This window comes from Schistocerca piceifrons, chromosome 4, assembly GCF_021461385.2.
Source record: "Schistocerca piceifrons isolate TAMUIC-IGC-003096 chromosome 4, iqSchPice1.1, whole genome shotgun sequence".
NCBI lineage: Eukaryota > Metazoa > Arthropoda > Insecta > Orthoptera > Acrididae > Schistocerca > Schistocerca piceifrons.
The window spans coordinates 721729772-721745630 of NC_060141.1; the positions used below are offsets into that span (position 1 = coordinate 721729772).

Sequence of the window (15859 nt, forward strand, 5' to 3'; positions counted from 1 at the left end):
CCCGGCTGGGTCGGAGATTTTCTCCGCTCGGGGACTGGATGTTGTGTTGTCCTGAACATCATCATTTCATACCCATCGACGCGCAAGTCGCCGAAGCGGCGTCAAATCGAAAGACTTGCACCCGGCGAACGGTGTGCCCGACGGGAAACCCTAGTCACACGACGTTATATTAAAACGTAAAAAATGAAAGTGGTTTTTATTTCAAGTGTACACGAAACAGTGATACCGCAATTACCTCCTGACACTTTTTTTTAAATTCAATGAAAATTTTGTGCTCTTAAAATGGAGAAGTTCAAATGCATAATTTCATAGTTGCCTGCTGTAGTATATGTCTGCAAACTTTTTGGCCAATAGAGTCAGTAATAATGAAGTACTACATTAAAATCTCACGCCGCTCACGGAACTTCTACCATATCAATATCTGAAAAGTAGTAAACGACAAACTTTTCCCATTTATATTTTTTATGGGGGGTGAAAGCGAGAAAACGTTTCGGAAAGAATTGAATTTGTTTTTACGATTTGTTGGAAGTCGTTGGCCACTACAGTTTCTGCTAGACGAGAACAGCATTGTGTGGTTTATTGGCGCGACGCGAGTTCCAGGGCGTTGCAAGGAACCTTTTGCTAGGCGCGGAGCTGTGCGGTGCGACAGTAGTAGCGGAGGTGCTCGATCTAAAAACTTGGCACTCCGAAAGTACACGGAAGTTAGGAAAATAGGAGGAAGACTGTATATTGTTGGGAAGAGTATTTGCACAACTATCGTAGAGAGAATTACCAGTTCCCACTGCCTTATTACGCAGCAAAGCAAAAGCACTCCCTCTTCAGGCCACAAGTGGCCCATCGGGACCATCTGACAGCGGAAGATGCGGATAGAAGGTGCGTGTGGTCAGCACACCGCTCTCCCGGTCGTTATGTTGGTTTTCTCTGACCGGAGCCGCTACTATTAGGTCGAGTAGTTGGCATCACGAGGCTGAGTGCACCATGAAAAATGGCAACAGTGCATGGCGGCCCGAATGGTCGCTCATCCAACTACCGGCCACGCCCAACAGCACTTTATTTCGGTGATCTGACGGCAAGCGTTGCAGCCACTGCGGCAAGGCACTTGCCATTGTAACGCAGACGTATGAGAAATTTGTGAACTGCCTGAGGACAATGTGATACATTTGGTGGTAGCTGGCGATTACGCCAGAGCTGAGGGACTCAATGTGAAGAGCGGATACGCGGGTTACTCCAACAGGCCGAATCTCAGTCGGAATTCACAGTACTGCTGACGATAACAACAACATCCAACTCATTATAACTCAGCCACGTTTCGCAAAATATGCTGTTCGGATACCAATTCGATAAGCTGCTCAGCCTCTGAGGCAGAGAAGCTGCCAGCCGACGTTTCTGGAGAACGTTTCAGTAGTCAGATCAGAAGAATTACCTTCTCTGATGCTGCCAGTGCGTGCCGAACAAATACTGCCGCTGCTGCTCACTTCGACCTCCCCTCTCCTCCAACCAAGCAAATCGCTGCGACGTACGGGACAGACTACTCTTGAAGCGTGCAATAGTTTCCCGTAGGTAGAGTCCGTAGCGGCACTAGGAAAACAGTCCGGCATGTTTGCATTATGCGAGTGGGGGCCGCCGTCTCCCACGCCTTTTCGCGCCACGTTGCGGGAAATTCCAACAGATAGGAAAACGTAGCTTTAGCAGCAAATTCTGTATAAGGAAGGGAAAGACATAACCTTCCTGATACATATCTTCTTCGAGCGCAAAGCACGTGTTATGGGCGTGGCGCAACTGTCATATGAAACCGACAACAATGCAGTCCTCATCTTTACTTCTACCTGCGCCAACAGCCATCATTTGTGAATCGGATTTTTAGTTTTGTTACATCTACACTGCTTCCTATTAACATTGTAGGGCCCTGACTGAGACTTCTTGTGTATGTACAGCAGTGATCCCCATTGCGGTCTATCGACCTCCAGAGGTCGTCTCCAACATGCAAGCAGTTCGGGTCAGCGAAAAGAAAAATCGTCTGTGTGTTACGTAAAAGTACCAAAATTCCGAGTTCGTATCACAGACTTGAGGCTTTCTTCTGCGCGCGTCACTGTTTGTCATATCGTCTAAGACAGTGTTTCCCAAGCTGTATTCCACAGAATACTGAAGTTCCGCGAGAAGTGAATATGTGTTTTGCGGAAAACTACTAATGACATGGTGTTTCATTTTCGACATTTTAACGACGCCAATTCTTTCATTAAAATTTTGTTATGATTTAAAATTAAATATTGGATAAAACTAGTTTTTATATTTTTTGAAAATTCTATGAACCGTCAAAATAAACAAGGTTTTCTATTAAAGTACCATGATTTCCAAAGTGTTGGGACAGAGCAAAAGTGTGAGAACTGCTGGTTCAAGAGAGAGGGTGGAGCAACTATTTGTTTTCGCTCTCCTGTTCGCAACATTCAACGATATTATTATCTGCATCAATATTCAGCAAGCCAATTGGCGGAGAGTGCTTCTGATAGCACTAACATGGTGAACACCGCCAGTGCCATAATCCGATTTCCCAGAAACTTCGGCCAATGAAAAAGGAGTTAATGCAAGCGAACGCGCATCTAGGCTTATCCGTAGATACTCGACTGTTTCAGAGATAACGACGGTCACAATTTTCGAAGCAATGTAGGTGCCCTTTATCCCGAGAAAAGTTCAAATAAAGCTGTGAAACACTGGCTAGTGTCAAGGCTTCGCACGTTTACGCCCCGTGTTCAAAACCCTACTGTTTTCTTCATTTTGTTTTTTTATTTTTCATTTATCTACTCGTGTTCGTAGAATGTTACTACACGAATGTTTCTTAATGGCGGTATATTAATTGCAAAATTACAACTGTGTTTCAAAATAACAGTCACACATTTACAACATATGTGTGTAAGGTCCACTGCTGTCTGTTCACTTCGGAAAATAGTTCGAGAATGATTGTTTCCTTTACTGATTCCTTCAAGAGGACAAAAGCAGCTGGACTGGTCAGAATCGTCCCCGTCTTGCCCGCTGCAGAAATAAACGGACATACCGGTACTTGGTGGCCGACGGAAACCCACTTCCCTGGAATAAGCTCGTGTTATTACCAGTATCATTAAGAAGACAAACGCAACAGGAATTTCACTGAAAACAATTAATTTTTTTATCATTCATTTATTGTATTACACATTTGTGTAGTGATCAACGGCAAATAAATCAAAAATAAATAAGTAAATAAATAAAATGCAAATAGTAATCGAGCTTCGAATACGGGGTGAAAGAGTGTTAAGGGGCGACGCTAGCCGCAGTGCTATGACTTTGGCTGAACTAGTTACGTGCAAAAAGTACATAAAGTACCTAAAAAAATTGAGACTGTCGTTTTTTTTCAGAAATGGCAGAGTATCTTCGGGTAAGTCGAGATAAGTCTTCGCTTATTTTGACCCCTCTTCCAATGAGCGAATTTTCTGGGAAATCGCGTTTTGTAGCATTTGCCTTGTTCTCCTCGTAAGAGAATACCCCCTCCCCCCCCCCCCCCCCCCCCCCTCGTTTTCCCTGTTCCACTCGCAAATGGCACGTGGAAAGAAAGATTGTCGTCAATCCTCTGTGTTAGCTCTGATTTATCGCATTTAATCGTCGTTGTAATTTCGCTTGATATATGTAGGAGGAAGTAATACGTTGAAACTTCCTGGCAGATTAAAACTGTGTGCCCGACCGAGACTCGAACTCGGGACCTTTGCCTTTCGCGGGCAAGTGCTCTACCATCTGAGCTACCGAAGCACGACTCACGCCCGGTACTCACAGCTTTACTTCTGCCAGTACCTCATCTCCTACGTTCCAAACTTTACAGAAGCTCTCCTGCGAACCTTGCAGAACTAGCACTCCTGAAAGAAAGGATATTGCGGAGACATGGCTTACCCACAGCCTGGGGCATGTTTCCAGAATGAGATTTTCACTCTGCAGCGGAGTGTGCGCTAATATGAAACTTCCTGGCAGATTAAAACTGTGTGCCCGACCGAGACTCGAACTCGGGACCTTTGCCTTTCGCGGGCAAGTGCTAAGCCATGTCTCCGCAATATCCTTTCTTTCAGGAGTGCTAGTTCTGCAAGGTTCGCAGGAGAGCTTCTGTAAAGTTTGGAAGGTAGGAGACGAGGTACTGGCAGAAGTAAAGCTGTGAGTACCGGGCGTGAGTCGTGCTTGGGTAGCTCAGTTGGCAGAGCACTTGCCCGCGAAAGGCAAAGGTCCCGAGTTCGAGTCTCGGTCGGGCACACAGTTTTAATCTGCCAGGAAGTTTCATATCAGCGCACACTCCTCTGCAGAGTGAAAATCTCATTCAAGTAATACGTTGTCCGACTTTTCCCGTAAAGTACTGACTCGAAATTTAAACAGTAAGCCTCCTCATGCCGCGCGGAGTAGCCGAGCGGTCTAAGGCGTCTTGTCCCGGTCCGCGCGGCTCCCCCCCGTCGGAGATTCGAGTCCTCCCTCGGGCATGGGTGTGTGTGTGTGTCGTCCTTAGCGTAAGTTAGTTTAAGTTAGATTAAGTAGTGTGTAAGCTTAGGGACCGATGACCTAAGCAGTTTGGTCCCATAAGACCTTACTACAAACTTCCAAATTTTTGCCTCCCCATGATGCACAACGGCTTTCTTATAGCTTCTGCCACCGGAGTTTCCTGAGTTTATTTACAACATTCTCGCACGAGTAAACGATCCCGTGACGAAATGCGCCGCTCTTAGTTATATCGTTTCTATATCTTCTATCAGTCCTACATGGAAGGGTCCCAGATTGATAAACTATACTCGAGATTCGTTCGAACAAGCGCCTTGTAAGCGACTTCATTCGTGAATGAGTTACAGTTCCTAACGATTCTTCCTATGAATCTCTGCCTGGTATGTGATCATTCCACTTAAAGTTCCTCTGGATAGCTACTCTTAGATATTTTGCGGTGGATTCTGTTTCAAGCAATTTGTCACCAATAATGTAGTTGTACAGAAGTGCATGTCTTGTCCTATGTATGCTCAATATATTAAGGGCGCAAACACGCGAGCGACGGATCGCAGAGATCCGTTGCATGTGATATCCCCTACAATTGGTCGCTTGCCACGACACCCTACACACGAGCGATTTGCCAACCAATTTCAGTCAGTATTATGAACGTCACTGTCCCGAGAAATTGGGCTGTGGAAAATGAGATGCTATGTTTATTAGCAGTTGCAGTTGATATTGATTTACATATCCCCACGAAAACTCGCAAAACTAAATTTAAAGTAAACGAAATTATGAAACTTCCTGGCAGATTAAAACTGTGTGCCAGACCGAGACTCGAACTCGGGACGTTTGCCTTTCGCGGGTAAGTGCTCTACCGACTGAGCTACCCAAGCACGACTCACGCCCCATCCTCACAGCTTCAATTCCACCAGTACCTCGTCTCCTACATTACATACTTCACAGAAGCTATCCTGTGAACCTGCAGAACTTGCATTCCTGGAAGAAAGGATATTGCGGAGACATGGCTTAGCCACAGCCTGGGGGGATGTTTCTAGAATGAAATTTTTACTCTACAACGGAGTGTGCGCTGATATGAAACTTCCTGGCAGATTAAAACTGTGTGCCAGACCGAGACTCGAACTTGGGAATTAAAGCTCTGAGGACGGGGCGTGAGTCGTGCTTGGGTAGCTCAGTTGGTAGAGCACTTGCCGGCGAAAGGTGAAGGTCCCGAGTTCGAGTCTCGGTCCAGCACACAGTTTTAATCTGCCAGGAAATTTCATATCAGCGGACCTTCAGGGTCAACTGCCAGAGCCTGCACCATTCATCAGCCCCTCTGTAGGTTATTCGTTACTGTCTTCTAGCATTGCTGCCTTATTGACAACCGCAACACATGCGAACAGTCTTAAAGAGTTTCCGACGCTTTCTACTAGATCATTTATTTACACTGTAAATAGAATGGTCGATAACCGCATCACCTGCGAAAATTCTTAAAGAGTTTCCGACGCTTTCTACTAGATCATTTATATACAGTGTAAACAGAATGGTCCTATTACACCTCCTTGGGGTATGTATGTATTTATGTATGTATTGAATTGGGGACCTAGGAACGACGGAGAGGCTTCGTCCCCGCCGTAGCCCTCAGTGGTACACAACCCCACCACAGGCTACAGCAGTCCACTCACCCCACCGCCGCCCAACCACATCGAACTCGGTGTTATTGTGCGGTTCGGCCGCCGGTGGACCCTCCCGGGAACGTCTCATTCCAGACGAGTGTAACCCCAATGTTTGCGTTTAGAGTAATTATGGTGTACGCGTACGTGGAGACAGTGTTTGCGCAGCAATCGCCGACATAGTGTAAGTGAGGCGGAAAAAGGGGAACCAGCCCGCACTCGCCGAGGCAGATGGAAAACCACCTTAAAAAACATACACAGACTGGTCGGCACACCAGACCTCGACACAAATCCGCTGGGCGGATTCGTGGCGGGGACCGGCACGCCTTCCCGCTCGGGAAGCATTGCGTTAGACCGCACAGATAGCCGGGCGAGCTCCTCCTTGGGGTACTCTGGAAATTACCTTTATAACTATCGATTTTATCCCGTTAACATTGACATGTTGGCTTCTGTCCGCAAGGAAGTCTTGAGTCCAGTCTCAAATCTGGTTCGTATTTTTTCCACGAAACAGCAGTTTGGGACGGTGTCAAATGTAAGCCTAAAGTCAAGTAACATGGCATCAGCCTGTGCACCATTGCCTACAGTGGTACGAATCTCATTGGCGGAACAGAGCTAGCTGAATTCCGCAAAATTAATTACTTTTCTGTCTTCACTCTGTAAAGTACTATCCCTTTACCTTCTCCGAGGTGTGTTTTGAGTATCTTGCGCCAACCGTGATGGGCCAGGAACCGCTTCGTCTCTCGTCAAGAGAGGTAAGTGACACAACACGGCACAACAATCACTTCGCAGTGGCTACATACGCAAGGTTCAGTGTTGTTACATCGCCGAGGTTGATAGCGACTAGACACAAAGCATGAACGAGGCGAAGTCCAACCACTTCTACTGATGCACAGCAGTAGAAAGCCTTCGTTCATCTGTGAACAGATTATTGTTCGGTACCATACAAGTTAAAGTGAATCGGTGTCATGTCATTTGGGAGTTCCAGAGAAAAGTAAGTTAATTATTTTTCATCAAATGTCCTTTTTGTTTTCATTTCGATTGCGTAGAGACGCGCCAATCATGACTTGAGGCTTAGTGGATTGATTTAATTGGTATGTCTTACCAAATTTGTCTAAACAGTTTAAGTTTTCACGACAGGTAACTAATATTAAACATGACCGATCGAAATAGAAATTTAGACAGTACAGTGTTGGTTATTCCATCACGTCGGACAAATGATATCTATGTACCTTTTGTGCAATAAGGTGTTAAGCAATGATGCTATGAAACCATACTAGCTGGACGATCATCCTAGAATGTGTCACACTGACAAAACAGGTCAAGATTTGAAATACTTAAAGAAAAACTTCAAAATAGACCCACTGTGGACAATATACTCGCTTAGATGTCGCAAAGAGATGATGGTTTGCGGGCATCTTGCAATATCTCTTTACTTACAGCAAAATCTGCAAAACCGCATACTATCGGGAAACAGTTAATTTTTCCATCCGTTGAAGAGGTTTCAAAACTTTTCTACACAAACCTGCTATGATACACTCAAAATAATTTCTTTGAGCTACATAGTTCAAAGAAGTAATGATGAAATAAATTGCAATATTCAAAGCATATTGCGTAATTATCTACAAACAACCCATTTTTCCTTACAACCAGACAAGTCAACTTTACCTAGTAATGAAGTATTATTATTACTATTATTGGCATTACTTAGTTTTATTACGAGCCAGGAAATACGTGAAGAACTCCTCTGAGGGAGAACTGTGACAATAGATATTAAAGATTAATGAATATTTGTTGTTTTAAAAGACTACTTCATGGACAAAGCGATCTCATTATCAAATATACCATCAGTGGCAGATGGAGTACTAGCTATGTTTGGCGCTATCGTGGATTTGTTAGCCATTTAAATTAAAGTTTACCCGTGGTGTTTGCAACACACTGCGTCATCCATAAACAACACACAATTGCTAGAAATATCGTCAGTTAGTCATTTACGCAGTAAAGAAAATTCGAAGCAAAGCCGTGATGTCTAGGTTATTTGCGCAGTTACGTGAGAACTTTGTTTGATTACCCCTTCACACTGAAGTTCGCTGGCTGTCAAAAGGCTTATAGTTAACAAGATTTTTCTCACTTTTTGAGAGTATTTAAAGAGTTTTTGGATTGTTAAGGACCCAATTGTAAAAGAAAATTTAATCAAATGGAGACCAGATACTGTTGATTTAATAAATTTGTGTACTAAAGTTGAAGTAGACTAGCAGTTTCAAGGCGAGAGTCTGATATTTGATAAAAACAAAGTAAGTTCATCATTTCAACTTTTCTTGCAAGAATTAAACTAATGAGGCAAAGCATTGGATAGCGCAAATATTCCCAGTTTGTTGCTGAGAATCTGCGAGGATGAAGACGTTTCAACCTAAGTTTAACATTTATTTATCCTTTGCACATACTCTGAAACTAGGTTTAAGGGTGTTACGGTTATGGAAATACGATAGTGGATTACCACTCTACACACTAACATTGAAGAAAGGATGTCATATTACAAGGAATAATCGGAAGAAGCACAGTCTAGAGAGGGATATTAGCAATCTTGACCTTTACCTGTTACTTATCCCGTATTTCGATCTATCGCGTGAAAATTTTTGGTTGCTTTTCCATCTCCATACGCGTGGAAGGGGTGTCAATACGGTTGTCAGTTTTCGTATAAAAAGAAAAAAAAAGAAAACAGTTTGGGCATAACTGACTGAGGAGAGTTAAGGTTAAACCCAACTGAATTAAATCCAAATACTGAAAATTTGCTAACGAAGTACCAGATTCCCATCACCCTTTTTTAAAGCATATGTGTATTAATTTTACGAGATTTTCATTGTGTGTCGTCTAACTTAATAAATGTATAAAACTTGACGTTTTGTAAGATTTTCAGTCTACGCTTCTACAGGTAATCGTATCAAAGAGTGTAGCACTGTATCAGGTGTCAAAAGCATATTAGGAGTCGATGAATTTGTGAAAATTCACTATATATGAAAGGCAGGGGATCTACCCAAAACAGAAAAAATTGTCACGTAGTTTACAAGACAAAAAAGTTTGGTTATCTTCGGTGTACAGTACAATAGGAGGATACATGATTTAAGTTCGTAGGTGATGTGGGGGTGCGAAATTTAATGAACAGAACTGTTACCTTTGAACAATAACGGCTCTAACCCGGCACGGCTCTGATCCGAGCTGACGTTGGATGACACATACGGGTACTTCATTCTATACTGTTTCAACTCTATGCCAGACACCATTGATCACAGTGCCTGGCGAGTGGGGGTTAGTCTCACCGCAGCCCATGGCCGTATGTTTCAGTGGATCATCGAACGATCTATAGAAAGTGCTTGCCGGGCCAACATTCAAATACCCTATGTATCGGGCTAGGTCGGAACAGCACGATCAGCATACTCTCTTGAGATACGTTATTGAAAGGTAACATCACAGACACTTCGAAGCTAGGCCATAATCGCCGGCCTTGACACGTCAGAAAAATAACGGCTACAAACCAGATGTGACCGTGATTGTGCCAAGTGGCACCCTGTCCTACCACGTCAGGTGCGGGCATGCTGTGATGTTAAATGCAATCTGGCGATGTTCATTCTCCTCGGAGCCTCCGTGGGTCGATCGTGCTGCTGTACACAAACCGGGACTCGTCTGAAACAAAGACACCGTGCCTCCTTTTGTCCACTGTTGTCGTTGGATCCAACAATGTCGGCGCGGTAAGCCGCAACATTGATCCCCTTGCTGGCAGCCCATGGTTCTGCAGATGTCGCTTTCCTTGTAGATACCAGTGTTGGTACAAACAAGCCTATTTCCTGACCGTTGTTTAATTTATTTGTCATCATATGAAACTTTTTCATCTAATGACTATGACAAACTGTGCTACTACTATATAAAAAGAGAAAGATATATTTTATTATTATTTTGAGCTTTTCCTCATTACAGAGGCTTATCGCCAACATAATAATTTACTTGGAAATTACAATACAAACAATAAACGTTCTTAAACTGTTGTTGTGGTCTTCAGTCCTGAGACTGGTTTGATGCAGCTCTCCACGCTACTCTATCCTGTGCAAGCTTCTTCATCTCCCAGTACCTTCTGCAACCTACATCCTTCTGAATCTGCTTAGTGTATTCATCTCTTGGTCTCCCTCTACGATTTTTACCCTCCACGCTGCCCTCCAGTACTAAACTGGTGATCCCTTGATGCCTCAGAACATGTCCTACCAACCGATCCCTTCTTCTAGTCAAGTTGTGCCACAAACTTCTCTTCTCCCCAATCCAATTCAATACTTCCTCATTAGTTATGTGATCTACCCATCTAATCTTCAGCATTCTTCTGTAGCACCACATTTCGAAAGCTTCTATTCTCTTCTTGTCCAAACTTTTTATCGTCCACGTTTCACTTCCATACATGGCTACACTCCATACAAATACTTTCAGAAACCACTTCCTGACACTTAAACCTATACTCGATGTTAACAAATTTCTCTTCTTCAGAAATGCTTTCCTTGCCATTGTCAGTCTACATTTTATATCCTCTCTATTTCGACCATCATCAGTTATTTTGCTCCCCAAATAGCAAAACTCCTTTACTACTTTAAGTGTCTCATTTCCTAATCTAATTGCCTCAGCATCACCCGACTTAATTCGACTACATTCCACTATCCTCGTTTTGCTTTTGTTGATGTTCATCTTATATATTCCTTTCAAGACACAATCCATTCCGTTCAACTGCTCTTCCAAGTCCTTTGCTGTCTCTTACAGAATTACAATGTCATCGGCGAACCTCAAAGTTTTTATTTGTTCTCCATGGATTTTAATACCTACTCCGAATTTTTCTTTTGTTTCCTTCACTGCTTGCTCAATATAGAGATTGAATAACATCGGGGATAGGCTACAACCCTGTCTCACTCCCTTCCCAACCACTGCTTCCCTTTCATGTCCCTCGACTCTTATAACTGCCATCTGGTTTCTGTACAAATTGTAAATAGCTTTTCGCTCCCTGTATTTTACCCCTGCCACCTTTAGAACTTGAAAGAGAGTATTCCAGTCGACATTGTCAAAAGCTTTCTCTAAGTCTACAAATGCTAGAAATGTAGATTTGCCTTTCATTAATCTAGCTTCTAAGATAAATTGTAGGGTCAGTATTGCCTCAGGGGTTCAGATATTTCTACGGAATCCAAACTGATCTTCCCCGAGGTCGGCTTATACTAGTTTTTCCACTCGTCTGTAAAGAATTCGTGTTAGTATTTTGCAGCCGTGACTTATTAAACTGATAGTTCGGTGATTTTCACATCTGTCAACATCTGCTTTCTTTGGGATTGGAATTATTATATTCTTCTTAAAGTCTGAGGGTATTTCGCCTGTCTCATACATCTTGCTCACCAGATGGTAGAGTTTTGTCAGGACTTGCTCCCCCAAGGCTGTCAGTAGTTCTAATGGAATGTTGTCTACTCCCGGAGCTTTGCTTCGACTCAGGTCTTTCAGTGCTCTGTCAAACTCTTCAGACAGTATCATATCCCCATTTCATCTTCATCTACATCCTCTTCCATTTCCATAATATTGTCCTCAAGAACATCGCTGTTGTATAGACCCTCCATATACTCCTTCCACCTTTCTTTTTTCCCTTCTTTGCTTAGAACTGGGTTTTCATCTGAGCTCTTGATATTCATACAAGTGGTTCTCTTTCCTCCAAAGGTCTCTTTAATTTTCATGTAGGCAGTATCTATCTTACCTCTAGTGAGACAAGCCTCTACATCCTTACATTTGTCCTCTAGCCATCCCTGCTTAGCCATTTTGCACTTCCTGTCGATCTCATTTTTGAGACGTTTGTATTCCTTTTGGCCTGCTTCATTTACTGCATTTTTATATTTTCTCCTTTCATCAATTAAATTCAATATTTCTTCTGTTACCCAAGGATTTCTACTAGCCCTCGTCTTTTTACCTACGTGATCCTCTGCTGCCTTCACTACTTCATCCCTCAAAGCTAGCCATTCTTCTTCTACTGTATTTCTTTCCCCCATTCCTGCCATTTGTTCCCTTACGCTCTCCCGGAAACTCAGTACTACCTCTGGTTTAGTCAGTTTATCCAAGTCCAATCTCCTTAAATTCCCACCTTTTTGCAGTTTCTTCAGTTTTCATCTACAGTTCATAAGCAATAGATTGTGATCAGAGTCCACATCTGCCCCTGGAAATGTCTTACAATTTAAAACCTGGTTCCAAAATCTCTGTCTTACCATTATATAATCTATCTGAAACCTGTCAGTATCTCCAGGCTTCTTCCATGTATACAGTCTTCTTTTATGATTCTTGAACCAAGTGTTAGCTATTATTAAGTTGTGCTCTGTGCAAAATTCTACCAGGCGGCTTCCTCTTTCGTTTCTTACCCCCAATCCATATTCACCTACTACGTTTCCTTCTCTCCCTTTTCCTACTGACGAATTCCAGTCATCCATGACTATTAAATTTTCGTCTCCCTTCACTATCTGAATAATTTGTTTTATTTCATCATACATTTCTTCAATTTCTTCGTCATCTGCAGAGCTAGTAGGCATATAAACTTGTACAACTGTGGTAGGCGTGGGCTTCGTATGTATCTTGGCCACAGTAATGCGTTCACTATGCTGTTTGTAGTAGCTTACCCGCATTCCTATTTTCCTATTCATTCTTAAACCTACTCCTGTATTACCCCTATTTGATTTTGTGTTTATAACCCTGTAGTCACATGACCAGAAGTCTTGTTCCTGCTGCCACCGAACTTCACTAATTCCCACTATATCTAACTTTAACCTATCCATTTCCCTTTTTAAATTTTCTAACCTACCTGCCCGATTAAGGGATCTGACATTCCACGCTCCGATCCGTAGAACGCCAGTTTTCTTTCTCCTGATAACGCCATCCTCTTGAGTAGTCCCCGCCCGGAGATCCGAATGGGTGACTATTTTACCTCCGGAATGTTTTACCCAAGAGGACGCCATCATCATTTAACCATACAGTAAAGCTGCATGCCCTCGGGAAAAATTACGGTCGTAGTTTCCCCTTGCTTTCTGCCGTTCGCAGTACCAGCACAGCAAGGCCGTTTTGGTTAGTGTTACAAGGCCAGATCAGTCAATCATCCAGACTGTTGCCCCTACAACTACTGAAAAGGCTGCTGCCCCTCTTCAGGAACCACACGTTTGTGTGACCTCTCAACAGATAACCCTCCGTTGTGGTTGCACCTACGGTACGGCTATCTGTATCGCTGAGGCACGCAAGCCTCCCCACCAACGGCAAGGTCCATGGTTCATGGGGGGGGGGTTCTTAAACTATATTTTCAAAATATTCCTCCAGGTGTTTCGATCTTGTGTGTTCTCTTCCTCTGCGCCCATTGTCCTCATTGTGTGCTGTACATTTTGGTCATAGGTCGTCGTCTTCTTCTTCTCCCCTCCGGTTCCCACTCCAGTATCAATTTTGGTATTCTGGTTGTCTCCATTCGTCGTACATGCCCGTACTACTGTAATTTCTTCCTATCCATTGCGTCATATATTCTTTCTTTTATTTCCATTCTCCTTATTATTTCGGTGTTCCTTAACTTTTCTTTCCTGGAGATTCTTGCCGATCTTCTCCAGAAGTCCATCTCTGGAGCTTGTGATTTTTTAATGTGCTTCATGTTAATTGTCCAGGTCTCCGTTCCATACAGAACCACACTCTCTAATATGGATTTGTATATTAATTTTTTAGTTCTGCTCATTACATTCCTGCTCCATAAGACTGAGTTAAGCATCCCAATGACCCTCCGTCTACTACTAAATGCCCTCCGCGGTGGTCTAGCGGTTCTAGGCGCGCAGTCCGGAACCGCGCGACTGCTACGGCCGCAGGTTCGAATCCTGCCTCGGGCATGGATGTGTGTGATGTCCTTAGGTTAGTTAGGTTTAAGTAGTTCTAAGTTCTAGGGGACTGATGACCACAGATGTTAAGTCCCATAGTGCTCAGAGCCATTGGAACCATTTTTTTTGCTACTAATTCTTTTATTGATTTCTGACTCTGATTTTCCCTCGATTTCTAAAATGGATCCCAAATAACAGAGAGTGTTTATCTTTTTGATTTTCTTTCCTTCAATGTATAGCTCATCTGAATCATTAGTCAAGTATTCTGTTTTTTGGTAATTAATCTTCAAACCCCAGTTTTGTATGCTACTGCTAGTTGATATATCAGTATATATCAGATATATCAGTATATATTTAACTTCGTAATGGAGACTTCGTTGTCACGAAAATTGCTGCATAAATATAAATCGCAGTACAGCCGCAAATAGCAGCATAGGATACGTGGTTTGACGGCACCACCCAGCACATCTAAGCGAACAGTACGTCCGTCCTCTCGGGCGCTAGCCACGTGGCACCGCTATTATTGCGCATGGCGTTAAGTATGGCCCACTTCAGCCTATCGATTCCAAATTCGCATGACAGTCGAGAGATCCCGACTATCGAGATAAGCAGTATCGCGAAACGATTAATCACACTCTTGATAAGCTACGGTTATGCCGCCGTCGAATTCCGACATATGCTGGCAGACGCTTTTGATGCTAACCCGTCTCAGAGAGATAGTGTATCTGACGCGTCCTTCAGCTCTCCCACTAGGCCACTGATCCCCACCCATTTCCCATATTACCATACGCAGCAGGAAAACAAAAACAGGTCCCCACAATTATGGCTTTGTTCGCTTCAGTATCCCCGATGTTAAAACGTGCGCATCGCCTTCCGTCTTGAGGAATGACACTCGTTGCTGCCGTCCAAACAGACCACATTATTGGCAGCGCCAGCAGTTTCTGCCTGTAATGCAATTAACCCATGTTTGATAAAAAAACTTCGATCAACACTCTGTATTTGTAAAATTATTTAATAAAGTTAGCCTGCTTCACTTAGACCTGTCGAATGAGGATAATTGTTCACGACTCATACATCACTGCTGTAGCTGTTTGAGCCAGATCAAGTTTCGTTTCAAGAACCTCATGCCCCTAGTCTTTCGCCAACAGTTTCAAAGTCCGAGTGTCAAACAGTAACACGAAATCAGATATTTTTATTTTTTGCAGACACACTCGAACTGAATAAGACATAAGGCCCTATAAAATACTAATTAATTTCATAATGAATGTGCAGCGAAAATAGTCCCTTTCGTAGCTCAACTTAATCGAGAATCTCTAATGCAACGAATGATACTTAGTGGCTCAAAGTCATTCACACATTTTAAAGAAAAATGAAAAGAATGGATGTTCTGAATTACAGACAGTATCCTTCACGTCAGTCTGTGCAGGCTCGTAGAATATTGTACATTCGAGGATTATGACGTTTCATGAGGGAAAAGGGCATCGCTTTAGCAATAGATAGTCTTATGACTACGCGTAACAGTTTCAGAGATGCATTGCTGGGATCGTAACAAAAATGGAATCATTGAAGGAAGGCAATAAATTTCCTGTGAAATATAGATGGGTGAACTTACAGAGACTCTCCGCGAATTTATTCTTTGGTCTCTTCATCTCTGCGTAATCACTACAATCCACTTGAATCTGCTTCCGTTCGTCAAATTTAGGTCTTCTTCCACAATTTTTATCCCCCGCTCCCCTCCCGACCACACACACTTACGTCCTTTACGAAATCCTTGGTGGCCCCTGATTCTATGTCTTCTTTTCGTCAAGTTAAACCACA

General features: G+C 43.1%; 1 protein-coding gene across 1 annotated transcript in view; it reads left to right on the plus strand.

The window, feature by feature from the left end:
* The window catches only part of LOC124796133, a 110457-nt gene that overhangs the window by 743 nt on the left and 93855 nt on the right, over window positions 1-15859 (plus strand). The gene's annotated exons all lie outside the window — the stretch shown is intronic.